Raw genomic sequence first — 25,759 nt, 5'->3', positions numbered from 1 at the left:
TGGGGAAATTCTGTGAAATGCTTCCCCACAATTTACCCGCTTACAAATAGGGCGAGGATTTCAAGGGACCCCAAAATATCCCCATTCCCCTTAGATCTAGCCTATATACCTGCATCTCCTCTCCAACCCTGCTACAATGAATTTTACAGTCTCGGTTTGATCACCCTCAGAAGGAGATTTTGTTGTGACGGAGGCCAAAACAGTAACAGCTGCCAAGCAATCGTTATTATAACAGCAAAACACATTGCATGCTGGGATGGTGCCATGGGTGGGGTTCAACTGCATGGAGGTTTTATAGGATGCCCATGTGTGTTGGAAACTCGGTACTAAAAAGTCTATTTGCAAACATTGTCCTCAACATTTGTAGTTTTTCTTAAGAGTCAAAGTAAACAGGGAAATGATATGAAAAGGTTTTATGGACATTTCTCTGAATGGGATATACATGCAAAGTTATTCTCTCTAATGACCATTCTTTTCTTTTTTCCCAGGGAGCGGAAACACGCGCATTTTAAAAGGAGCCGCAATCCATTTCAGTGCTTCTTGCATTGCTGAGCTCGGTGTCCTTGCTGGGTAACGTTCTCACATCTTCACCTTTGAGATGGTTTGCTGCCTATGTGTGAAATTAAAAATGAATTTCTCTTATTTAAAAGTGGTGGTGAACAAGGGGGGGGGGGGAGAGAGGCTTTGTTTCAGGAGGTCTGCACAACTTGAATCCATTGGTTAATGGACAAAACAGCACAAAAGTGTTATTACAGTAGGACCCTATTACACACAGTTTTCAGAAACTGAGTTTCAAGTTCTGCCTGACCTCCGTTTCAGAATTATACTTTTGTCTAACCACTAAAGCCCAGGATTCAAAAGGCCCCGTATAGGGGTGGGTAACCAATGAGCCTTCAGATTTTGTTAGACTACAACTCCCATCATCCATGACCATTGGCCATGCTGGTTAGGGCTGATGGGAACTGGAGTCCAACAATATCTGAAAGGCCAGTGATTCCCCACCTATGGTCTAGCACATGGTTACTGTCATGAACTGGTTGGGCGCAGAGGAACGGTGGAATGAATCAGCTGGGGAACCACCAAGGAAAGAAGGCCCAGAGCCCAGGAAGTGGTGGGAGAAGATGGGGAAGAAGAGGTATTGGAAACTGAAGGGATAATAATAATAATAATAATAATAATAATAATAATAATAATAATTTATTTATTTATATGCCACCCTCCCCAGCCAAAGCCGGGCTCAGAGCGGCTAACAACAGTAAAATAATACAGCATTCTAAAATCAATACATTCTAAAATCAGTTCAATTCAAATTCATGGCAACCATTGGGCCAGAGTTCTGTGAAGAATTATCAAAGGAGGGGGTCAGGCTGTGCCTTGGCCAAAAGGCTGGTGGAACAGCTCTGTCTTGCAGGCTCTGCGGAAAGATGTTAAGTCCTGCAGGGCCCTAGTCTCTTGTGACAGAGCATTCCACCAGATCGGAGCCACAGCCGAAAAAGCCCTTGCTCTGGTTGAGGCCAGCCTAACCTCTCTGTGGCCCGGGACCTCCAAGGTGTTTTTGTTTGAAGACCATCAGGTCCTCCGTGGGACATACCAGGAGAGGCAGTCCCATAGGTACGAGGGTCCTAGGCCGTATAGGGCTTTAAAGGTTAAAACCAGCACCTTCAACCTGATCCTGTACTCTACCGGGAGCCAGTGCAGCTGGTATAGCACTGGGTGAATGTGATCCCACAGCGAGGACCCCGTAAGGAGTCTCGCCGCGGCATTCTGCATCCGCTGGAGTTTCTGGGTCAGTCTCAAGGGCAGCCCCACGTAGAGCGAGTTACGATAATCCAGTCTGGAGGTGACCATTGTGTGGATCACAGTGGCTAGGTCAGGGTGAGAGAGGTAAGGAGCCAACTGTTTAGCTTGGCGGAAATGAAAAAATGCCGCCTTTGTTATAGCTGCAATCTGCGCCTCCATCGAAAGCGATGTGTCGAAGATTACACCCAAACTCTTAACTGACGGTGCTGGCACTAATTGCGCCCCCACAAAAGATGGGAGTTGCCCCCCCCATCCCATATCATCCCGACCCAGTCAAGGGACCTGGGCTTAGTTTGCTGGGAGAGTCTGACAGAGATAAGCCCAGAATCAGAGACAGAAGCTGAAGCAGGAGAGTGGAGAGACCAAGAGGCAGAGATGAGTCAGGCTGATGAAGAGTCATGAGTGTCTCCCCCTTCCTCTCCTGATTTGTCTCCTGTCATGGCTAAAATGGCTGCTGTTTCTTTAATGCTTAAAAAGCTCGGTCAGCATGATTCAGCAGCCTGCACTGGGTTGTATATATAGAGTGAGAAATGTTAGTTTGTTGTTGGGGTTGGTTGGTGAAAGCTGGTAGTGTTGTTGTGTGTCAGTCGCTTTGGCAGAAAGACTTTTAATAAAAGCAGAAAGTACTCTGCAGGGATACTTTTCTCGTGGACTCTTTTATGCCGACAAGGGTCCGAGGACCAGGCTGAGGCAACAAAGGGAGGTCAGAACCTTTTTTTTTTTTTTTTTTTTGCTTTTTACAAACACTGACATCTCCCAGAACCAGTAGAGGTATGAAAAGGTAGAAGGGGAGTTTGGCTGTGTGCCGGCAGAGTCTCTGATTGTTTGGAAAAGAAAACCTGCAAGGGAGGGGATTTACAGTGGTGCCTCGCAAGACGAAATTAATTCGTTCTGCGAATTTTTTCGTCTAGCGAATTTTTCGTCTTGCGAAGCATGAAATCCCATAGGAATGCATTGAAAATCAATTAATGCGTTCCTATGGTCAAAAAAGTCCAAACAAAGCCAAATTTGGTACAACAAGAGTTTATTAAGTGCTCTTTAAAGTCACACATACTGTAAAGAGCATTTCAAAATTCAAACCCAGAATTTTTTTAAAAAAACAGCAGAGTGGCCCAATGCTCACAGAAAATCATAAAAATGCAGGGGGGAAAAACAAGCTTCCAGATTCTTGCAAACCCCTCCCCAACTGTTCCCCCAGCTACCCAGCACACAGAAATTCAAATCCAGATTTTTTAAAAAAAACAGCAGAGTGCCCCAATGGTCACAGAAAATCATAAAAATGCAGAAAGAAACACAAGCTTCCAGATTCTTGCAAACCCCTCCCCAACACCAAGTCCTTGAATTCCAAACACCCCAACCCAAAATCCAACCCCCCCCCCAAAGTTTTAAAAGCTTAACTTACCAAATGGCTGCAAAAGAAGTTTTGGAAAAGCTTCAAAAATCACCAAAGTCTTTAAAAACCTCAAAAAAGGCTACTATGTACACTGTGTTCTATGAGTTGCTCCTTGAAGTCAAGTCACAACTGTATTAACGGTGTTAAGAAAAAGGAAACAAACTTGCAAGACGTTTTCGTCTTGCGAAGCAAGCCCATAGGGAAATTCGTCTTGCGAAGCAGCTCATAAAACGGAAAACCCTTTCGTCTAGCGAGTTTTCCGTCTTGCGAGGCGTTCGTCTTGCGGGGCACCACTGTAGATGGTTGTGGGTTGGTGGGAACCTTCAGCAACTGCTTCAGTGGGGTCTGACCTTCATTATCATCTTCTTTTTTCTAATAAAGAGTTAACTCCAGCTGCGTGATTTACTGCTGACTGGCTTCTGACAGTTGGGGAATGCTTTTCAGCCTGAGGGCTGGCATTCCCTTCTGGGAAAGTTTCTGGTATCACCTACCAGTAATGAGTGGGAGCAGATACAAAGGGGAGCAATTTTATTTTTGTACAGTTGGCTACTTTCTATACACCCTTCCCTGTTGCTTATCCAAGCCAACATTATCAGAGTTCAAGGACACATTCCAGTCAGACAAAAACACTCAAGGAGGAGCTAAAATGAAAAGAAAGAAAGATGTAAATTGACGAAGTAAAATTTTATGTGAAAATAGTTTTGGAAAACTGCTACAATGGACTACAGTGGTACCTTGGGTTGCATACGCTTCAGGTTACAGACACTTCAGGTTACAGACTCTGCTAACCCAGAAATATTACCTCAGGTTAATAACTTTGCTTCAGGATGAGAACAGAAATCGTGCTCCGGCGGCGCAGCAGCAGCAGGAGGCCCCATTAGCTAAAGTGGTGCTTCAGGTTAAGAACAGTTTCAGCTTAAGAACGGACCTCCGGAACGAATTAAGCACTTAATCTGAGGTACCACTGTGTATGGAAACTCAGGGGATTTGAGGAAGTCATTTAACAATGGTAACAAAAATGGAATTATTATAGTTAGGATAAATGTTTGGTTTTTGTTGTTGTTGTTTTTTTGATGATTTCTGTTTGATATAAAATTGGAAAATCAATAGGTTTTTTTGAAAAAAACACGCTCAAGGAGGGTACAATGCAAGGTCAGTAAGAGGCATGAATCTCTGGGGGGGGGGGGGTTGTGAGAAGAGCCCAAGGGTCAGATCCAGAGTTTTGGAGAGCTGTTTTTGTCTGGTCTGGTGGATTGAGAATTCCCCCACTGTTTAAATAATATTTGGGTCACTTTATAATGAGCTCCCTCCATAAACGATAGGGGTTGTTGTTTTTTGGGCCATGGTGGGGAGATGATAACTTCAGACGGAAAATTCTAAATTGGCTCCCAGTTGTGTTGGCAACTGCACATTCTAACAGTGCCACACTAGAACCATAGCACAGTGATGGGCAAGCACCAGCACATTGTCTAAGTGCCTGTTACTTAAAGGTAAAGGTAAAGCTAGCCCTGCCCGTACGGGCCAGTCGTGACCGACTCTGGGGTTGCGTGCCCATCTCGCTTAAGAGGCCGGGAGCCAGCGCTGTCCGAAGACACTTCTGGGTCACGTGGCCAGCGTGAAAAAGCTGCTCTGGCGAGCCTGCACCAGCGCAGCACACGGAAATGCCGTTTAGCTTCTCGCTATAAAGTGGTACCTATTTATCTACTTGCACTTAAGGGTGCTTTCGAACTGCTAGGTGGGCAGGAGCTGGGACTGAACAACGGGAGCTCACCCCGCTGTGGGGATTCGAACCACCAACCATACGATTGGCAAGTCCTAGGCACTGAGGTTTTACCCACAGCGCCACCCGCGTCCCTCTCATTTTCCTACTCAAATTGAAATACTGCCCATGTGGGTTTTACCCACAGCACCACCCGTGTCCCTTTTACTGTTACTTATGTGTCCCTAACTCTGGTGTCCAGGGCTGGATATGGAGGAGAAGCCATGAGAAGCTTTGATGACAGCCTTGCCCTCCAGTCAGCAGAAGGATGGAACAGACAGATATTCCACTGGCACACACCCCTACTCCTTTCCCGGTCCTTCTTCCTACGCGGAAGTGAATGAAGTAAACAGACAAATAATAGTAGCAGGATCTCTTGTCGTGCTTCCGTGTTGGCTTTCAGCAGCGTACAGCTTACATTTCAGCTGTAGTTTTACAGTTTCCTTCATTGTGCGTTACCGGATTTTCTCCACTCTTCTCTGTGTACCGAAAACATCTTGTCTTTCATCCCCTAAAAATATCAGCCTGATGAGGAAAACTGATAAAACATTGATTTCCCCTTTTGGCCCGTCTGTGTCTTTTGACACTTTGCTCATAATTCTCGTCCTGTGGAATTTGTGGTTTGGATAGTCAAAGGTTCCTTTCTGGCTGCCCGTGTTGGCCTTATAAAAATTCTCTTTCCCTTTTCATTTCTTTCCAGTGTGCCTACTTCCTATGTAGTGAGAGAGCTTCAGTTTCCTTCAACTTCTTCCCCACACATCCCATCCCTCAGCAGATACAGAATTCTGCACTGGTGAGATGTTCTACGGGAGCCAATATCTACATGGCTCTGTGCTTGCAACCAGCATTGTTGTTGTTGTTATTTAGTTGTTTAGTCGTGTCCAACTCTTCGGGACCCCATGGACCAGAGCACGCCAGGCACTCCTGTCTTCCACTGCCTCCCGCAGTTTGGTCAAACTCATGTACGTAGCTTCGAGAACACTGTCCAACCATCTCGTCCTCTGTCGTCCCCTTCTCCTTGTGCCCTCCATCTTTCCCAACATCAGGGTCTTTTCCAGGGAGTCTTCTCTTCTCATGAGGTGGCCAAAGTCTTGGCGCCTCAGCTTCACGAGTGAGCACTCAGGGCTAATTTCCTTAAGAATGGATGTGTTTGATCTTCTTGCAGTCCATGGGACTGTCAAGAGTCTCCTCCAGGACCTCAGCAAATTCTAATCCAGCTACGCTGCGTAGGAATCACTTGGGTATCTTTAGCCCTTTGCTCAGTGCGTGATGATGATACGATCTGAAAATCTTGCAAAGCCCATTGTGCGCTGATGGAGCGAACTGAGTGAGGAGTGGTACAAACTGTGTGAAACTGAATAATATTTGTTCACTCGACCTGGATCTGGGTGAGGATGAGCGTTTGAACATGGGCAAGGGCTGGAGAGGGAAACAAATGGGCATCCAAGTCTCCCAAGGGAAACAAAAGTGCTGTTTAAGAAGAGAGAGCTTCCATTATCACATCTTCCCTTAGAATCTGTGATAAGCTCTTAAGAGAGCTAACAGGAAGAGGCAGCAATTTGGAAATACAGAGGAAAATGTGAAGTGGATTTTCCCCTGTAAACCTCAAACTGACATAGAGAATTCTTAGTTCCTCTCCTGCTTCAATAAGTTACTGGTTCCACCACCACCATCTCCTCCTCCTCCTCCTCCTCCTCCTCCTCCTCCCCCTCCTCCTTCTCCCTTCTCCTTCTCCGTTCTTATTATATCTGATTTGTCACCTGTAGGCAACTTACAACAAAAAACCACCATCAAGCTGTAATGGGATGTATTTGTTCACATACAGGCAGAAAAATAGTCGGCAGCACCATTTACCTGCCTTTTCACACCAAATTCCATTAAAACAAACAAACAAACAATTTTTTATTAGTTTTCCAATACTATCCCAATATTACCACACTTTTGACAATTATACAGAAAACAATTAATTTAAAAATTATTCCAACTAATTCCAAATTTATAAAATTTAGTCCAAGTGGTTTCCCACGCTTCTTGATCAATGTTTTTTGTCCAGTTCTTATATTGCTGCCTTTCATTTTTAAAAATGAGCTTCTAATTACATTTCAGTTGGTATATTAATCGTTAAGATGACAGCTGCATTTTTAGTGATTATATTAATGTTATTACATTATCTAACTTTTCATAGGATTTCAAATGAGGTACTCTAATTGTTTTCCTTTTCTCTCTCTGTGTTGGTCTGAATATATCCAGTTATGAAGTCCTTGGCATTTATCTGCTGTTCAATTCTTGAAATTCCTCCATTTGCTGTTGCCTCTCAGCATAGCTGGGATGGGACTATAATCCTCGAGGATTCTCAAAATATCTCACTAGCTGCCTCCCATCGTGCTCTCATCTTGTTTGGTGTTTCCAGACAACAACAGTCCAACAGTCCACTCTTTCTCACAGGACAGGGTTGAAAGAGAGCATTTCATGAGGATGCCAAATATACGTAATGTGTGCTGTTCATTCTTTACCCAACCACTCTCTGCCACCTAAGCACATCACCATCTCTCGTCCAACCAGAGTCCTTGGAAAGCCCTTACTCAACCCATTTTTCACTGTGTGTGTGTTGGAACACTCCTTGTACCTTAACACAAGTTGTTTCTCACTTTAACATTCAGTCATTGGGTTCCTCCTTAACTGGCTCTTAGAAATTTGGTGATCAGGTTACCTTCTTGCATACGTGACATCACTGTGCATGATTTTAACAGAAATTCCACTTTGGAGGCCACTGACAGTTACCATGAGTGAGAGGGACAAGGTGGTGGGGAGGTCAGGGTACGTGCTGTCATGGACCTAATCCGACACCCCCAGTACTGTACCCACACTGCGCCTACTATCCCACCACCTCCCCTCCCCTTTCTTGGTAATGGGCAGCAAGCCCAGCACGGGGAAGTTAGGCAAGAAACAGTGGTTCCCAGAATTCTTTGGGGGAAGCCATGACTGTTTAAATTGGCATGTTGTTGTTTAGTCGTGTCCGACTCTTCATGACCCCATGGACCAGAGCAGACCAGGAACTCCTGTCTTCCACTGCCTCCCGCAGTTTGGTCAAACTCATGCTGGTAGCTCCGAGAACACTATCCAACCATCTCGTCCTCTGTCGTCCCCTTCTCCTTGTGCCCTCCATCTTTCCCAACATCGGGGTCTTTTCCAGGGAGTCTTCTCTTCTCATGAGGTGGAGTCTCAGCTTCAGGATCTGTCCTTCCAGTGAGCACTCAGGGCTGATTTCCTTCAGAATGAAAAGGTTTGATCTTCTTGCAGTCCATGGGACTCTCAAGAGTCTGCTTTAAATATACAGTGCAGACAGGGCTGATAATGGTCTGACAAGGCACTTTCCTATATTCCTAAAACAGGGTACCCCTAAAACAGGCAACCCCAAATGTTGCTGGATTGCAATTCTGGGGCTGGTGCAAGTTAAAGAGTCCAATAACATCTGAGAGGGACATGTTTCCCATTTCTGTCCTGAGGTATTGTACTGGTATAATGTTTGTTGTCAGAAATGATGTGTCCCCATTGCGGAGGCAGTCCGGGTAGAAATTTTATAATAAACATACAAACACTCAGATGGCGTCTCCATTTCAAAATTACCCTTTGGTATATCTCCCCTGACTGCGAAGCCATGAGACATAGATTATTGATGGCATAACAGGGCTCAAGATTAAGGTTCTTTTTTCGTTTGGTTGTTTACACTGTTTGCTCTGTAGAACAGAGGCGAGGATCCTTCTGAACAGTCACCACTTTTTAACATCAAAAGCATTTTCTTTCCCAAAATGACAACCTCATAACAGAAGTGGGCGAGGCTGGAAGTTCTTCACAAAGAAATCTCCCGGGAGCCTCAAGAAAATGGGATTTGTAACATGTTGGTGGACACGATTGTCTGGCTTCACCTTGACAAAAACAAAGATGCACCAAGGGTGACATTATTTCCCAACAAAGAGTTTGCTAACCTCGCTCCCTGGAGCTACATTCCTCAAACTGGACAATTGCCAATTTTCAGAAGCGTACATGAAAACAATGATAGGTATCACATGAACGATGCTTTGGTTTAAGGCTCTGAGTGAGGAGTAGAGAAGAATGAAACTACCATATTTTTCCGTGTATAAGACTAGGTTTCCCCCCTAAAAAATAATGTCAAAAATTAGGGGGGGCATCTTATACATGGATATATCTCCCCCCATTTTCTTAAATCTGAGTCCCCAAAATAGGGCATCTTGGGGCATCTTATAGATGGAAAAATACGGTACTTTCTTGGATTCCATCCTATATTTTTATGCCCCTATTTTCAGTTATGAGCCTGAACACTTAAGATGGTGTTAAAGACAGGATGGTAAGGAAGTGACTTCTGTAAACAGAATGCTTCTCCCGCTTTTGCCTACATGAATTACTTGGTTTGCCACCTGTTACTGCTTAGTCAACACAATAAAACTTAATCAAAATTTAGGCTAGAGGGGTTCTGATGGTCTGAAAGCATTTATTGCGTCTATAAAGTGATAAAGCCCTAAATGTTTCTAAATGGCCTGGCAGGATCTGAGATAAAGATTATAAATGGTCAACTGTAACAAAGGTTTTTCAAAATGCCAATGGACCCATTGCCTCGTCTGCAAAGGAGGTGGCAGGTTATAAGATCTTGTTGATAAACATGTAATTTTGCAAATGATATAACGGTCAAGGTCCAAAGAGGTAGATGATGATCCGGCATGTAGGGGAAGATGTTTCCATTGGCAGTTTTGAAAAAGCAATAGCTCTGCACATAATCCCATTGCTATGCTATCCGATAGCCAAAGATGGAAAGCCAAAATAACAATTGTTATTTATTAAATTTTAATACCGCCCTACACCCGCAGGTCTCAGGGCGGTTCACAAGATACAATTCATCTGGACTGTGGCTGGATTCTCTTTGGGGAGGCAGAATTGAGAGTTGTGTGCAAACAGCCTCTTGAAATTCCCAGCCCTATCTGCAGGCATGGGAACTGGGGGAAATACTTCACTGGCTTTCTCCAGGGTGAGGGGAAATTCTCAAAAGAAGAAGAAGTGTGTGGGGGGATCACACAGGGTCCCCGGACGTTTGACCGTCTATTGACCCTGTGCCACCACTGTGATTGCCTCTTCTCTGCCACCAACCCGTTTCTCGGGTACACACAGAGTCCAGACAGTTGTTAACATTAACAAATAATCACGTTTATTTGTATAAGCATGAACAAGTAACAACTTCAAACTGATTATTCCAACTATCTATCTGACTCCACCTGACAATTCCTCTCACTCTCTCACCACACAACTCGCCCAACCCACAGACTATTCCTCCCTCTTCCTTCTCCAACTCCCAACTCTCAACTAATTTCCACACACCTCCAACTCTAACTTTTACTCCACCCCTTGCATTCCCACTGGCCAATCACATCACACTTATTTAACCCTTTCCTTATGACCCACCTAGGAGGCAAACGCCACAGTGAGGACTGACAGTTTCTTCCTTTTCCCTTGCACTGTGTTGGCAACCTACTTACTATTTTGCATCTTCCAGAGTTCTCCGCACCTATGTATTGTTCTCAGGGCATTGGGGGGGGGGGCTGCCATTTTTTTAAAAATAAACCCTTACACTAGACCATGTCTAAGATTGTAAAGTTGATGTATATCCTTACACATCCTAGGACCTGCTTACCTGAGACACCACCTTTCGCCTATTCATCCTGTTTGTTTCAAGTGAGGTCCTCTTTGGGGAATTAGAGGGGCACCAACCCTTTCTGCCCCTCTTTAAGACTTTTTAATTTATTCTTTGTTGGATATTTTTCATGCTGGTCTTGGTCACGGATAGATTCAAGGCACGTTTGGTTTTTTTAAACTTTGTATCCCCCCCCCCTTTTTGTACACCGCCACAATACTTTTGAAAGGTGAGTAGTTTATATGTAGTCTTTTACACAATTCAGTGACTAATAAGCATTAGGCTGGATTCTGTTAGAATTCCTGCTCCATAATTGCAGTCATGGGATTTGTGTCTTTCACATGACGATGTATGTTTTGATTCCACAGAGGGGGAAGTGACAAAAACAGGATGTTTGTGTTACTGTGTTCCATGAAGTGGGACTATTGTCTCTGCCAGGGTCCTACTCAAGTGTAGGCCGAACTCCTGACAGATTCGACGAATGGACTCTGTGCAAAGACTCTGTGCAATGAGCCTTTCCTCCATCGGTGGAGGAAGCCGCTCGGGTGCCTGAGGTGGCACATCCAGGGGCGGGGCAAACTGTCCATAGGGGCGGGACGCACAGTGGGGCCTCCGGAGTCTGCCTGCTTCCTCTCACTCAGCCACCCTACAGCTATGGGGGAGGCAGCGGGTGGACCCCTGGGGAAGCGTGGAGCCCGCGTGCACCCAAGCCACCACGTCTCTCCCAGGAGAGACGCGTGGCTCGGGCACACTGCAGGCCTTGCGGTGAGTGCTGCCCAGCATTTTGTCACCCCCCACAGTAGTGACACCTGGGTTGGACCGCACCCACCACCCACCCCTTCCTCTTCCCCTGCTTTCCTTTCCCTAAAATTGGCTCCAGTTTTTTTTTTTTTTGGTGGGGGAGAACCCCCAGAATAGCCTTCAAGGGCAGGGAAAGATCATTCTGCCTGGCAAACTGCAACAACAACAACAACAACAACAACAACAATGTATTACTTATGTGGGTTAAACCACAGAGCCTAGGACTTGCCGATCAGAAGGTTGGCGGTTCGAATTCCCGCGACGGGGTGAGCTCCCGTTGCTCGGTCCCTGCTCCTGTCCACCTAGCAGTTTGAAAGCATGTCAAAGTGCAAGTAGATAAATAGGTACTGCTCTGGCGGGAAGGTAAATGGCGTTTCCGTGCGCTGCTCTGGTTCGCCAGAAGTGGCTTAGTCATGCTGGCCACATGACCCGGAAGCTGTACAATGGCTCCCTTGGCCAATAAAGTGAGATGAGTGCCGCAACCCCAGAGTCGGCCACGACTGGATCTAATGGTCAGGGGTCCCTTTACCTTTACCTTTATTACTTATACCCCGCCCACCTGGCCGAGCCTCCCCAGCCACTCTGGCCAGCGTCCAACAGAACATTAAAAACACAATAAAAGATCAAACATTAAAAACTTCCCTAAACAGGGCTGCCTTGCTTGCACAGCCATCAAAGTGCAACACTGAAGTCCACCCACTGTGTTTTGCCACTAACTGCAAACTCCATTACCACTCAGCATTTCCTGTGCTCGGATGCATTCAGCCTCTAGGTCATTCCCCGCCCCCTTTGAACTTTGGGTGACTTCTGATAAACGTGGCATGCAAGTCTTCATCTTCGCCACCTACAGAGGACTCCACCCTTTGCTATTATGCCTCAAGTCCTTTGGACAAAAGCCACTGCGTCCACCTCGCTGCTGAACTTCCATGGCCCAGGCTTATGTGCTTTTTTCCTGATAATAATGTGCTGGAAAGGCGAAAGCATCACAAGGATGAAAATCGCACAGACATCTTTACGTGGAATTTGCTATCACTCACCCTGTAACTATTATTTCGGAGGAAACATTGCAATTGTGGTTGAATGGCAGATTACAGATTTATACCAACTTCCCTCAGTCCTAGCAATAGGCTCCTAAATTTGCAAATGTCCACATCGCCCCCTGGAAAGGCGCCACCAGCTCATCACTTTCAGGAGAATTCATATACTTTTTCTTCTTCATCATCATCCTTTTTTCTCCCCCCTTCCTACATAAAAGTAGACTTGCACTATTTATAGATGGATGAGAAAGTAAAACATGCCTCTTTTTAAAGTCTGGCTTCTGCCGTAGCCTGTAATTTAGGGTAATATAATAAGTAATTTAGAATTAAAGATTTGAGACGACAGTTCAGCATTAGTGTCTTTAAGACAAAACATTCAAAATAAAACTGAAGCCACGGGAACGGACTCTATCATTAGATGCCTACTTTGGGCTAAATTTGTACCCATGGCTGCTTAAATCTCAAGTGGTTTCATTGTGACCTCTTGAAAAATAATAATAATAAAAATAGTATTATTCATTGCGGCTGAAGACCAATATAGCATTAAAAAAAAAAAATCATTGGGGAATTTTTTTAAGGCACAGCTCTTTAAAACACATTAATTAGTTTTTATTCCATCATGCTGGATGTTTTTTATTTGGAAAAATGGGGCTACTTATGAACATGCTGTAGAATGGATGCCTTCATTTTCTTTCTTTCCTTTTTCCTTTTTCTTAATTTTTATTGAATGATTTTATGTTACAAAAAACAATACAGCCATATTACCACTAAATATAATTAAGAAATTAAAATTACATACATCGATATTTAGTTTGTTATTTGTTATTTACCGTCTTATTTCCTCCCAAACATTGCATACAACAACACACATCTGTGCAGACACCCACCCACCCACCCACCCACAAAATGATAATAATGAAAGTAAATATTTGTCCCCTTTTATCTTCCAAAATCTTTTCTTCTACTTTGACTTCCTGTCAAGTCCCTTTGCATATATTTTATCTAACATTTGAATGTACACAAAACAATAAACCTTTCTATATAATTTTTCTAATACATTCTGAAAACATAATAAATCCTTAATTGTTATCCACCTCCCTTTAGTTCCTTTATTACTCGAATGCTATTATTGGATTTTTGAACATATCTTCTATAACCATCCCATTTTTCCGCAAATTTTTGCTTTGATGCCTTCATTTTCAGGATGGTACATTATGCTGTAGATGTGTCTTGTTTAAGTAAAACGCTTGTCGGACGTTTGCTACGATTAATTCCGCCGTGTACTGAAGCAGGTCTAAGGCATGCCGCTCAAAGGCTTTTTAATTTTCTCGGCATAAATCAGATATTCTAGACTCCTTCCCCCCGTCTTTGTACATACGAGACGCTGACAGACAGTTGATGTCAAAGCAGACTGTTAGGAATGCTGCAAAGAATGTATGTCAGGTAGTTCAGTTGAGTCCATTAACTGTGCAAAGACAACTTTTTCCCAGTCACACCTCCTAGCACAGCACATGTTCCCTGCTAATTAAGCAGTCATCTTTTAGTACGGCAAGGGAACCCTCTCTGTCTGCTGACTGCAAAGACTGGAGGGCCTTCGGCTAAAGAGGTAAGCTGGGAATTGCCCATGCAGACGCCCATTTTGTGGCTCGAGAGAGCAGTGAAATAACCGACACAGGGCACCAGGTGTTGGGTGAAAATCAGACCAAATCTTTATTGATTATCAGCTGGTAAGTGGGTATCACAGTCCAGTCTATGGGCAACTGAAGTCCCGGCTGAGGACGTCGGGACCAGGGGCAAGATGGCGGGGTGGGAGCAGGAACGAGAGTCCAGAAGCCAGGGGTCCGAGGGTCAGGAAGCAAGGAGTCATGAAGTCAAGGATCCGAGGGTCAGGAAGAAGAGTCATGAAGTTAGGGGTCTGAGGGTTGAGAAGCAAGGAGTCAAGAAGCCGAGGTCCATGGTTCAGGAAGCAAGAAGCCAAACGCAGCAAGGCAGGAAACGTGGCAAAGAGCCGAAGGGAAATGCTGACCTTATATCCCTTCCTGGCTCTTGCCACCAGGTGCAGTGACTTACCAAGTGGCCTCACCTGTGTGGCCGCACCTTGCCTCGCCTCTCCAGAACAAACTTAGGAAGGCCCCAGTCCTGCGAAGCCCTACTGGTCCCAGGGCCTGGCTCCTGCACACACTCCCGACAGTGGGGTTGGCATGGCGGTAGGGCAAGGATCAGTGCGCCATTGTGCTCGGCACTTGCTGATGGGATGGCAGCCAAATCCCCTCTATGGGAGTCACTCACCGCTGAACCCTGTTGTGGTGTCAGCCAAGCATCTTGCTGGGAGACCAGGGAGAGAAGTGTCCCTATTTTCCAGGGACAGTCCCAGATTTAAAGAACTTATTCTATTTCCAATTGGATCCCAGAATGTCCTGCTTTTCCTTAGGATGTCCCATCACCCCCCCCCCGAGAAATGTTGGAGGGGATGGTAGGACAACCCCATTTTCATTGGAGAATTATTGGAGGGTATGGAGTTAGCAGCAACGAAATTAAAAGACGCTGCTTCTTGGGAGAAAAGCAATGACAAACCTAGACAGCATCTTAAAAAGCAGAGACTATTAAAGCTATTGTTTTCCCAGTAGTGATGTATGGAAGTGAGAGCTGGACCATAAAGAAGGCTGATCGCCAAAGAATTGATGCTTTTGAATTCTGGTGCTGGAGGAGACTCTTGAGAGTCCCATGGACTGCAAGAAGATCAAACCTATCCATTCTTAGGGAAATCAGCCTTGAGTGCTCCCTGGAAGGACAGATCCTGAAGCTGAGGCTCCAATATTTTGGCCACCTCATGAGAAGAGAAGACTCCCTAGAAAAGACCCTGATGTTGGGAAAGATGGAGGGCACAAGGAGAAGGGGACGACAGAGGACGAGATGGTTGGACAGTGTTCTCGAAGTTACCAGCATGAGTTTGACCAAACTGCAGGAGGCAGTGGAAGACAGGAGTGCCTGGTGTGCTCTGGTCCATGGGGTCACGAAGAGTCGGACACAACTAAACAACTAAACAACAACAACATATGTTGGAAGCTAGAGTGGCTGGGGCAACCCAGTCAGATGGGCGGGGTATAGATAAATAAAATTTATGAATATGGAATAGGATGTCCTTATTTTCTTCAGAGAAATGTTGGAGGGTATGGGATAAGAGACTCCAGCCTGGATCCTTAAGACATGCCATAGCTAATTCTCACATTAGGCCCCTTATGAGGGTCCTCATTACTGTGCTGATCTTGCCCTATGCCATTTCAATCCAAAGTTGTAACATAAGTAAGCCTATTTCACTGAAGGGTAAACCACCAACAAAAGAACGATTGGGTAAGGAGGCAAAACATTCCTTTCCAGCCTTTTAACAGCAACCCAAGGAGCTCAGTGAGGCTCAAGCCTGAGGGTGGGTGGGAAATTATTAGCAATGCTAAAAGAAGGCATCTAATGATAGACTTCATCCCTATGGCTTCAGTTTTATTTTGAACATTTTTTTCCCTTAAAGATTCTAATGCTGAACTGTCACCTCAACTCTTTAATTTTAAATTACTTATTATATTGCCCTAATTACAACACAGTGCCAGATTATTGTTATTTTTAAGCACCTTAGGGAGAAAGAAAGAAGCTTTGCTATTGCCACTGTGTTAAAGATGAGTCTCATCCTTGAGAAAAGCGTTGGCGAGTGGAGGGTTTGAGGAAGACTTTTGTGCACAGCTCTAGCTATATCCCATCAGAAGTGATGTCACCCCCCCTCAGGGATGACACCCAGGGAGGACCGCACCCACCACACACCCCTTCCTCTGCCAGTGCATCCTATAAGGAGCCAGCTCCTAGGGGCCGAGGTCCCTTCTCCACCCTCCTTATTAAATGGGTAAAAAGGTAAAGGTAAAGGGACCCCTGACCATTAGGTCCAGTCGTGGCCAACTCTGGGGTTGTGGCGCTCATCTCGCTTTATTGGCCAAGGGAGCCGGCGTACAGCTTCTGGGTCATGTGGCCAGCATGATTAAGCCACTTCTGGCGAACCAGAGCAGCACACGGAAACGCCGTTTACCTTCCCACTGGAGCAGTACCTATTTATCTACTTGCACTTTGACGTGCTTTTGAACTGCTAGGTTGAGAGGAGCAGGGACCGAGCAACGGGAGCTCACCCCGTTGTGGGGATTCGAACTGCCGACCTTCTGATCAGCAAGTCCTAGGCTCTGTGGTTTAACCCACAGCGCCACCCGCGTCCCTAATAAAATGGGTATTGCCATTCAAATGGTGTGTGTGCGCAGCATCATGTGATCGATCATGCAGGGCGGGGCTTCCTTGCCCCTCCCCCAAATATTTTGGCACTTCTCCTCCATCCCATGGACATACGGGTAGATGGGCCATTGACCCAGATCTTCTCAGAAGCATAATGGGACAATGTTCATACGGTAGCCATGGGCCCAATCTCAACCGTGTTCCACTGAAGCAGCATTTATTTATGGCAAGTGTGCCACATCAGTCATCTTTTGGATGATTCCCATCACCCCTAACAACAAAGCAGGCTGACTGGGCCTGATGGGAGTTGGGTCTGCTCCAACAACATCTGGAGGGCCACAGTTTCTCCATCCTGGGCTTCCAATAAGGTGAAAGAAAATGATTAGGAAAACAGTTGGGGCCTGACAGAAGGAAAGAGATGTGTGACTGAGCATATAATAATAATAATAATAATAATAAATAATATATTTTTTTTAATATCCTGCTCTCCCCAAGCCGAAGCTGGGCTCAGGGCGGCTAACAACAATTAAATAATACAACATTCTAAAATCATTTCATTATAAAATTAATTCAACTCAAAATGATGTCAACCATTAGGCTAAAGTTCTGTGAAGATTGCCAAAGGAGGGAGTCCGGCTGTGCCCTGGCCAAAGGCCTGGTGGAACAGCTCTGTCTTGCAGGCCCTGCGGAAAGATGTCAAGTCCCGCAGAGCCCTGGTCTCTTGTGACAGAGCGTTCCACCAGATCGGAGCCACAGCCGAAAAAGCCCTAGCTCTGGTTAAGGTCAGCCTAACCTCTCTGTGGCCTGGGACCTCCAATATGTTTTTGTTTGAAGATTGTAAGTTCCTCCGTGGGACATATCAGGAGAGGCGGTCCCGTAGGTATGATGATCCCAGGCCGTATAGGGCTTTAAAGTTAAAACCAGCACCTTAAACCTGATCCTGTACTCCATATGACTCTCCATTTTAAAAGTAAGGGCCAGTCCTGTACAATAAATGTACGCTCTTGTGGACCGGGCAGCAGGAAAGAGGGAAGAAGATAACAGATTTCTCTGCAGAGTTCTCTGTGGAGATCCCTTCGCACCCATACAGCTTTGGTTTTTAAGCAGAGTTGCCACCCGCTGAAAGAAATCCTAACTGCTGCACCATAGGAGCTTGAGCTGATCAGTCTATCTGCTGAAATCTGCTTGTGAATAAAGTAAGCTTCTTGCGAAAGGAGCATGTTTCTTTGTTTCTCAGAGATCATTTTATTTTGTTTTTATTTTGATTCAATTGATGAATCGCTTCCCGTAAAATATCTCAAAGCGATTTCGCAGTGAAAACATCAACAATAAAAATAATTAAAAACAACCCCGTATATGCAAACAATTAAAAATGATTTCATGTGTAAAAACCATTTCGAATCCGACACAGGACAGGCTGGGATAAATGTCTCCACTTAAAAAGGCTTGTTGGAAAAAAAGGAAGGTCTTCAGGGGGCAACGAAAAGAGACGGGAGCCTGCCTGATACATAACGGGAGGGAGTTTGAAAGCATAGGTGCTTGATAAAGGCTTGATGCCTACATCGTACGGAATGGACCTCCTGATGAGAAGGCATCTGCCGTCTTCTGTGTTGTTTCAAGCATCGCTTTTGAAGAGGAATTTCCTAGTCTGCAAGAAAAAAGGGTGAATGTCTCTTGTTAGACACTGTTTGCCATGTTTCCTGATGAAGCGGGGTGCCTTTTTCATTCAAAGGATGCCGCACTCTTATTGGCAGAAAAGCCAACCCCAAACGCTGCCAGGCAACTTGGAAGGTGGTGGTGAAGAAGACCATCTTCTCACTTGCTTCTCCTGTTTTCAACTGTGGCGTTTGCCCTCCTAGGTGTGTGACATCATACTGGGTTCATAAGGAAAGGGTTAACTAACTGTAAAATAACTAACCAATGGGAACCCAAGGGGAGGAGTTAGGAGTTAGAGTTAGGGTGGTTGAGAAGTCAGTCCGGTGTTAGAGAAGAGACAGAGAGGTTAAGTCTGTGGGTTGGGCTAGTCTGATGTGAGAGAGTGAGAGAATTTGTTAAGAGGAGTCAGTCCAACAGTTGATATAATTAGTCAGAAGGTATTAGGAAGGTATAGGCCGGTAAAGAAACTAAAGTTAAGATACTGTCAGGAATATTTTCTGAGAAACCATAAACTTGTTAATGTTTATAAAATAAACTTGTTTATTTGGTTCAAGTTTAACAACTTTCTGGACTCAGTGTTTACCCGAGAGTAACGGGTTGGTGGCAGCGCGGAAGGGAGCAAAGTGGTGGCACAGGGATCAATAGACCGTTAAACATCCAAGGACCCTGGCCACATCCAAGGCCACATCAACCACCACCTCCTTCTTCTTCTTCTTCTTCTTCTTCTTCTTCTTCTTCTTCTTCTTCTTCTTCTTCTTCTTCTTCTTCTTCTTCTTCTTCCTCCTCCTCCTCCTCCTCCTCCTCCTCCTCCTCCTCCTCTTTCTGAGATTGCCCTTCTCATTGGACTAGGCATCCCAGTGCTGGCATAAATTTCTCCCCATTCTGGGAGCATGTGGAGAGCATGGAATGGGCATGGAATCCAGTAGATCCAAAGCTTCCCGTGCCTACCCCTCAAATGCTCCTCTTTCTGTTGTCTCTATCATTGGAGCTCTAACTACAAGGGAGTACCAGTCATGGTTCTTTCTGCTCTGGTTGTGAGGGGCCTTCCAAGGGTGGCTCTTCCTCTCCAACATTTGTCCTCCTTCTCCATCCATGGAGAGACAGGTCCACAATACCCAGTGGCCTTGAGGATGCCCTCTGGAGACCATTGGATTTTGGCCTGAAATGGATCAGTCTGACCAATTAAGCCAGGCTTCCTCAACCTCGGCCCTCCAGATGTTTTGAGACTGCAATTCCTATCATCCCTGACCACTGGTCCTACTAGCTAGGGATCATGGGAGTTGTACATCTGCAGGGCCGAGGTTGAGGAAGCCTGAATTAAGCACTGCATTGCCCCCCCCCCAGCAAATGCATCACTCTCAGCTGCTGAACTAGCCAGTTACTGTGGGAATTAAACTCTCATTTAGCAGAGTTTTGTGGAAGTCAGCCCTGGGTTGTCTGACCCTTTAATTAGTTCCCTCCTATGAAAAGTATGCAAGACACTCTCTTTTAAAGTTTAAATATCATTTTCTTGGTGCTCTTGCAGATTAAATATACTGTGCAGGTGAATGATGCCTACATTGCTAAGACGTCTTACATAGTTTAAACTGTTACAGACTAACTCTGAGGCAGACAACAGCACAACACAACATACCTGATGCTCTAACCACTAAAGAGTGTTAGCTACTAACTGCTATAACTGAAATAACTGCCACAGAGTGTATGGTGTCATAGAGTTCTACGACTCTTGCACTTAACCCTTGACATATCCATTTTGGATGTTAGCATCCCACAGTTAAAGGTAAAGGTAAAGGGACCCCTGACCATTAGGTCCAGTCGTGGCCGACTCTGGGGTTGCAGTGCTCATCTCGCTTTACTGGCCAAGGGAGCCGGCATACAGCCTCCGGGTCATGTGGCCAGCATGACTAAGCCGCTTCTGGCGAACCAGAGCAGTGCACAGAAACGCCGTTTACCTTCCCGCCAGAGCGGTACCTATTTATCTACTTGCACTTTGATGTGCTTTCGAACTGCTAGGTTGGCAGGAGCAGGGACCGAGCAACGGGAGTTCACCCCGTCATGGGGAATCGAACTGCCTGCCTTCTGATCGGCAAGTCCTAGGCTCTGTGGTTTAACCCACAGCGCTACCTGCGTCCCTTATCCCACAGTTATGGTCCATCTAAAAGGTGGTTGTGTGTGATGGCCCCCTATTGGATGGTGCCTGTTAACGTAGCTAACAGCAACGCAATGGAGGAAGTTGCCTTACGATGAGTCAGATCTTTGGCCCGTCCCGCTCAGTACTGTCTATGCTGACTAGCAATGGCTCTCCAGAGTTTCGGCGAACTGTTTCCCAGTCCTACCTGGAAGAGATGTTAGAGGTTGGAGCTGGGGCTTTCAACATTCAAAGGACATGCTCAACCGGGGAGCCACGCCCCACGCCAACAAGCCTTCTGACCTGCTGGCCCAGTTACCTTTTCTTTCTTGCTCAGCCTCCTTTGATATGCTCTGCTCTGCTCTGATTCTCATTGCCAGGACGTTTTCCAGATTCAGTAACAACCTCTTCTTCTACTGTATCTGACCATAGCTGTCAACTGTCCCTTATTTGGCGGGAAAGTCCCTTATCCCAGCACTGTGTCCCGCGGCTGTCCCTTATTGATGATGTCCCTTAAATTTCCCAGGTTTCAAAGGAAGCAGCTCCTCTCCCTCCCTCTCTGCCAGCCAGGGAGGCGCCAACTGTGTTGCTTGGGGGATGGAGAACGACTGGGGGGTGGAGCTTGCATGCCTTGTGCCGATCAAATCGGCCGTGTTGCCAGGGGACTCGCCTTTGCTCAGCGCTTCCCAGCGGAGTGGTGACGGTGGTTTTCCTTGCTGCATCCCCTTTGCCGGGTTGCTGCACTGCGGGAACCACCGCTTGAGGCTTCGTTTGGCTGCTGGCTGGGCTTTCTGCCTTTGGCTCGGAGGGGCTCAGAAGTTGAACATACCTGTTTTCGGAAAATCCCTTATCTTGGCTGCTGATCCCTTATTTTCGAGGCTGCTGGTCCCTTATTTTCAAATCTGTAAGTTGACAGCTATGTATCTGACTTCCCGGGGTCCATTTCCCCCCTACAAGGAACTGAATGGACTGGCAGATTCTAGGAACTTGCTTGGTCCTTGAAAGCACTGAACCATCACACTCGCTTGTATGTTACTGGAGAAGAGTTTACAGTTTGGAGAAAAGAGAAAAACAAATGTTCTGCATTAGACTTCGTAACTTCGTTGTGGTGTTTTGACTTTTCGGAACATTGGGTGTGGCTACCACATCTTTAGACTTTCAATTAAGGATCTGTAATTCCAAAAACCAGTCCAAATTTTTCCTTTGGATGTCGCATACGCCATTCTTATTGATTTTGCTGCTCTTCCAAAACCAGAATTTAGCTCAGAGTCAAGTAACGATAAAGATGCCTGAAAAGAAATGTTCTTACTTCAATTTTTTTCCTAAATTTAGATCAGTAGTTGGGATATTCTCCAGGATCAAGGATCATAGTTCCTGCTGTGGGGAACTGAGCATACCCTCCAACATTTCTCCAATGAAAATAGGGATGCTGCTGCTGCTGCTGCTGCTGCTGCTGCTGATAATAATAATAATATTTTAAAATAACTTTTTCATTCAAAATTAAGACAAAACATATTATCCAGAAACATATCATCCTTATTTTCCCCTCCATTTTTCCTCCATCCCCTCCCTCCCCCCACAGAACCCACCCACCCCCACCCCCCGGCTTCCCTCAGTTCCAGTCTTTGATTTCTCTAAAAATGCTGTTTTCTGCATGTTACACAGTTGTATAGATTCTCAAACTATTTAGCTGATTGTTATCAATAAAAAGTTTGTGAATGTTTATTCAAAACCAGCCAAGGAGTCCAGTTCGCTTTGTTGTGTCTTCAAATACTTTGTAAAGGGTTCCCATTCATCCTTAAAGTCAAATCTTTAAAGTTAAAGTTATCCTTGTCCCGAAGCTTGTATGTCAGTTTTGCCAGTTCTGCATAGTCCATCAATTTTTCTTGCCATGATTCTTTAGTTGGGGTTTCTTCAGTCTTCCATCCTTGTGCTATTAAACCTCTCGCGGCCGTTGTCGCATACATGAAGATGTTTTTCAGCTTTTTTGGCAGATCTTTCCCTACAATCTCTAATAAAAATGCTTCAAATTTTTAAACAAATGTTAAATGGAACATTTTCTTCAATTCGTTGTATATCATTTCCCAAATTTTTTTAATTACCTTACAATCCCACCACATAGGATAAAATGTCCCTTCCTTTTCCTTACACTTCCAACATACATTTGAACTAGTTTTGTACATTTTCCCTAACTGCACTGATGTTGTGTTCCATCTGTACATCATCTTCATGTAATTCTCCTTCAATAGGGAACAATCTGTAAATTTTAAATCAGTTTTCCATAATTTTTCCCAATCTTCCATCATAATGTTGTGACCTACATCTTGTGCCCATTTATTCATAACTGATTTTTCCTCTTCATCTTTCGTCTCCCATTCTAATAGCATGCTGTATGCGGCCTTCAATAATAATAATAATAATAATAATAATAATAATAATAATAATAATGCTATTATTCATACCCCGCTCATCTGACTGGGTTGCTCCAGCCACTCTGGGCAGCTTCCAACACATATAAAAACATAATAAAACATCAAACATTAAAGAGCTCCCAAAATAATAACACCTTAGAGAGCTCCACTACTCAGCATCTTTCACAAACTACAGTTCCCATGATTCTTTTTTTGGGGGGGGGGCGGATAGTCATGGTGTGGACCTGCCCTAAAGTGAGCGCAATATGCCAGACCACATAAGCTTCCTGTCTGCAGAGCCGCATCCTGTTTGGTGCACGAGAGAATTTGTAAATGCCGTTGTGACGTTACTATATAAGAGAGAGTGCTGGAGGGGAAATAGTTAAATAGGTTGCACAGACAGGACCCAGGGGGTGGAGTTAGTGGGTCTATAAAGGAGTTCTGGGAGGAGTTCTGAGTTAGTTCATTGGGAGTTGTGGGTGGTTGGTTGGTTAGTTTGAGTGGGTTTGCTGGTTGGGAAAGGCAGTTGGTAATAGAGAGACAGTTAGGGCAGTTGGTCCTTGAGTGTGGGGTGGTAGCAGAGATAGAGGAACATAAGACTAAGAAAGTAAAGAGGAACACTGTTTGGAATGCTATAATAGTTTGTTTTACGTCTGAAATAAAATACACTCTTCTTTATGAATTGAAAAGCTGATTGAGACTGAAGTGATTTTACCAGGTAGGACCTGGTTGGTCGCAGCGGATTAGTGGTGTACGGGTCAATAGTCTGTGAGACGACCGGGGGCTCCGTACGAACGCCACAGCTCTTCTCTGTCTCTTCTCTTAAACTGAAGGAGGGGATGGGCTAATCCTGGAACTCTTCCTTGCTTCTTCCTAAATATTCCAAAGCTTTTTGTTTATAGATAAAAGGAGACACACACAAAAAATTTCCCTCCTCCTCAGACCCCCGCCCCAACCCCCTAATCTTACGTAAACTAACTCAATAAATTATGAGGTGAAACTCTGGAGATCAATAATTCATCAGTGCTACGGCTTTTTTCCTGCCTTGCTGCAAAACGTTTGTACCCACTTGTAATATTTTGTTGTATTTTTAAATACTGTCATAACCTTGAGACCAGTGGCACTTTGCCTATAGTAATTGTTTCCTAGCGACATCCCTCCCCTTTGAATATTTGAAGCCGAGTCTCGAACATGTTTACTCAGAAGTAAGCCCGGCTGAGCTCAGTGGTAACTTACTTCCCGGCGAATAGGTTTAGGGTCCTAAATAAACGTAAAATGGTTTATAAAAGAAGTTTCCATTTTTAAAAAAAGATAGCAAAAGGAACTATGATTCATGCACCAGTTGTGTCGCACAGTGTAATAATGCATAGACTTTGCAGAGATGCCTCTCTGCTTGGTCTTCGTCCTCTGCTTTTAGGTAAAGGTAAAGGGACCCCTGACCATTAGGTCCAGTCGTGACCAACTCTGGGGTTGCGGCACTCATCTCGCTTTATTGGCCGAGGGAGCCGACATACAGCTTCCGGGTCATGTGGCCAGCATGACTAAGCTGCTTCTGGTGAACCAGAGCAGCGCACAGAAACACCGTTTACCTTCCTGCTGGAGCGGTACCTATTTATCTACTTGCACTAGTGTGCTTTCAAACTGCTAGGTTGGCAGGAGCATGGACCGAGCAACGGGAGCTCACCCCGTCGTGGGGATTCGAACCGCCGACCTTCTGATCCCATCTAAGAAAATGTTATGAAATGCCACCATAGTTAGGCTTGCCATATTTCAAGACACCCCCGAAAGTTGTTGAGCCTTTGAAAACCCAGACGTATGCTAGCTCTAACCTGATGGTAAAAGTGAAACAGACTTTGGATGAGCAACAGGTGAGTGTGACTCAGCAAAAGCAAATCTTCTCAGCTTAGAAGAAACTTTCAGCCCGATGCCCCTTAGCGCTTTTCTTTCTGGAGAAGGCAGGTTCCCTGTGCTTCAGTCTCTCTTCTGTCAGGGAGCCAACTCTTATCCAACAGACACCAATCTGTCTCCCTCCTCTCTTTGTCAGTCAAAGGTGTCAGTGTTACATCCTCTCCTTCTCCTCCTAGAGTGGTGTCACTCATTCCTGCTTTCTCTTTTTATTAATGATTTTTTTCTCTCTTTTGCATGGATATGTCATTACTGTTCCATACTTCTCTTATGCAGATGGCACGACTGTGCATTTTAATGGCAAATCTGTTTCTCACATAACGACTGAACTGCAAAAAGATTTTGACAGACTGGATCCAAGAAAACAAACTGGATTTGAATGCAGCAAAAACTAAAACAATGCCTTTTGGCTTTCCTAATCATCCGAGCTCAAATTGCAATTTTCCTTGGAAGTCACAAATCTGCAGAAGATTAAAGTTTGAAAGTTGGGAAAGTTGTTCTGACCAATGAGATAGATCATGTAAGAATGAGTAGATTTCCTCCGTTGCATTGCTTTTTTTTTTGTTTTGTTTCATGGGATCGCTCTGCCTTGTGCTTAAGACGGAACAAAAATGGCCTCTCTGTCATATTTGTAGGTGGTGAAATTTGGGGAGGGCATTTTGTCAACAGAATTTTTAAGGGGGTGTTGGAGGTAATTTTCTCCTGCACTCCCCCCCCCCTCGGAAAATTGACTTCTGGTAATTTTGGATTTGAAATTCTGGTAAATTTGCAGGGACACGGGTGGCGCTGTGGGTTAAACCACAGAGCCTAGGACTTGCCGATCAGAAGGTCGGCAATTTGAATCCCCGCAACGGGGTGAGCTCCCGTTGCTCGATCCCTGCTTCTGCCAACCTAGCAGTTCAAAA

General features: G+C 45.0%; 1 long non-coding RNA gene across 2 annotated transcripts; it reads right to left on the bottom strand.

The window, feature by feature from the left end:
* Nucleotides 1-1,516: 1,516 nt before the first annotated feature.
* On the bottom strand, nt 1,517-21,058 carry LOC310833832. Of its 2 annotated transcripts, none has more exons than XR_014558955.1 (3): nt 20,747-21,058; nt 17,682-18,402; nt 1,517-1,659 (listed from the first exon to the last, which is right to left on the bottom strand). It is a non-coding gene; the product is annotated as an uncharacterized lncRNA (long non-coding RNA). The 2 variants fall into 2 exon arrangements; XR_014558956.1 differs by lacking the exon at nt 20,747-21,058 and adding an exon at nt 19,969-20,616.
* Between the last annotated feature and the right edge of the window lie 4,701 nt (nt 21,059-25,759).

This window comes from Podarcis gaigeae (genome assembly GCF_964106915.1).
Source record: "Podarcis gaigeae genome assembly, chromosome: 1".
NCBI classification, from domain to species: domain Eukaryota; kingdom Metazoa; phylum Chordata; class Lepidosauria; order Squamata; family Lacertidae; genus Podarcis; species Podarcis gaigeae.
This window is presented reverse-complemented; position numbering and strand designations above follow the sequence as displayed.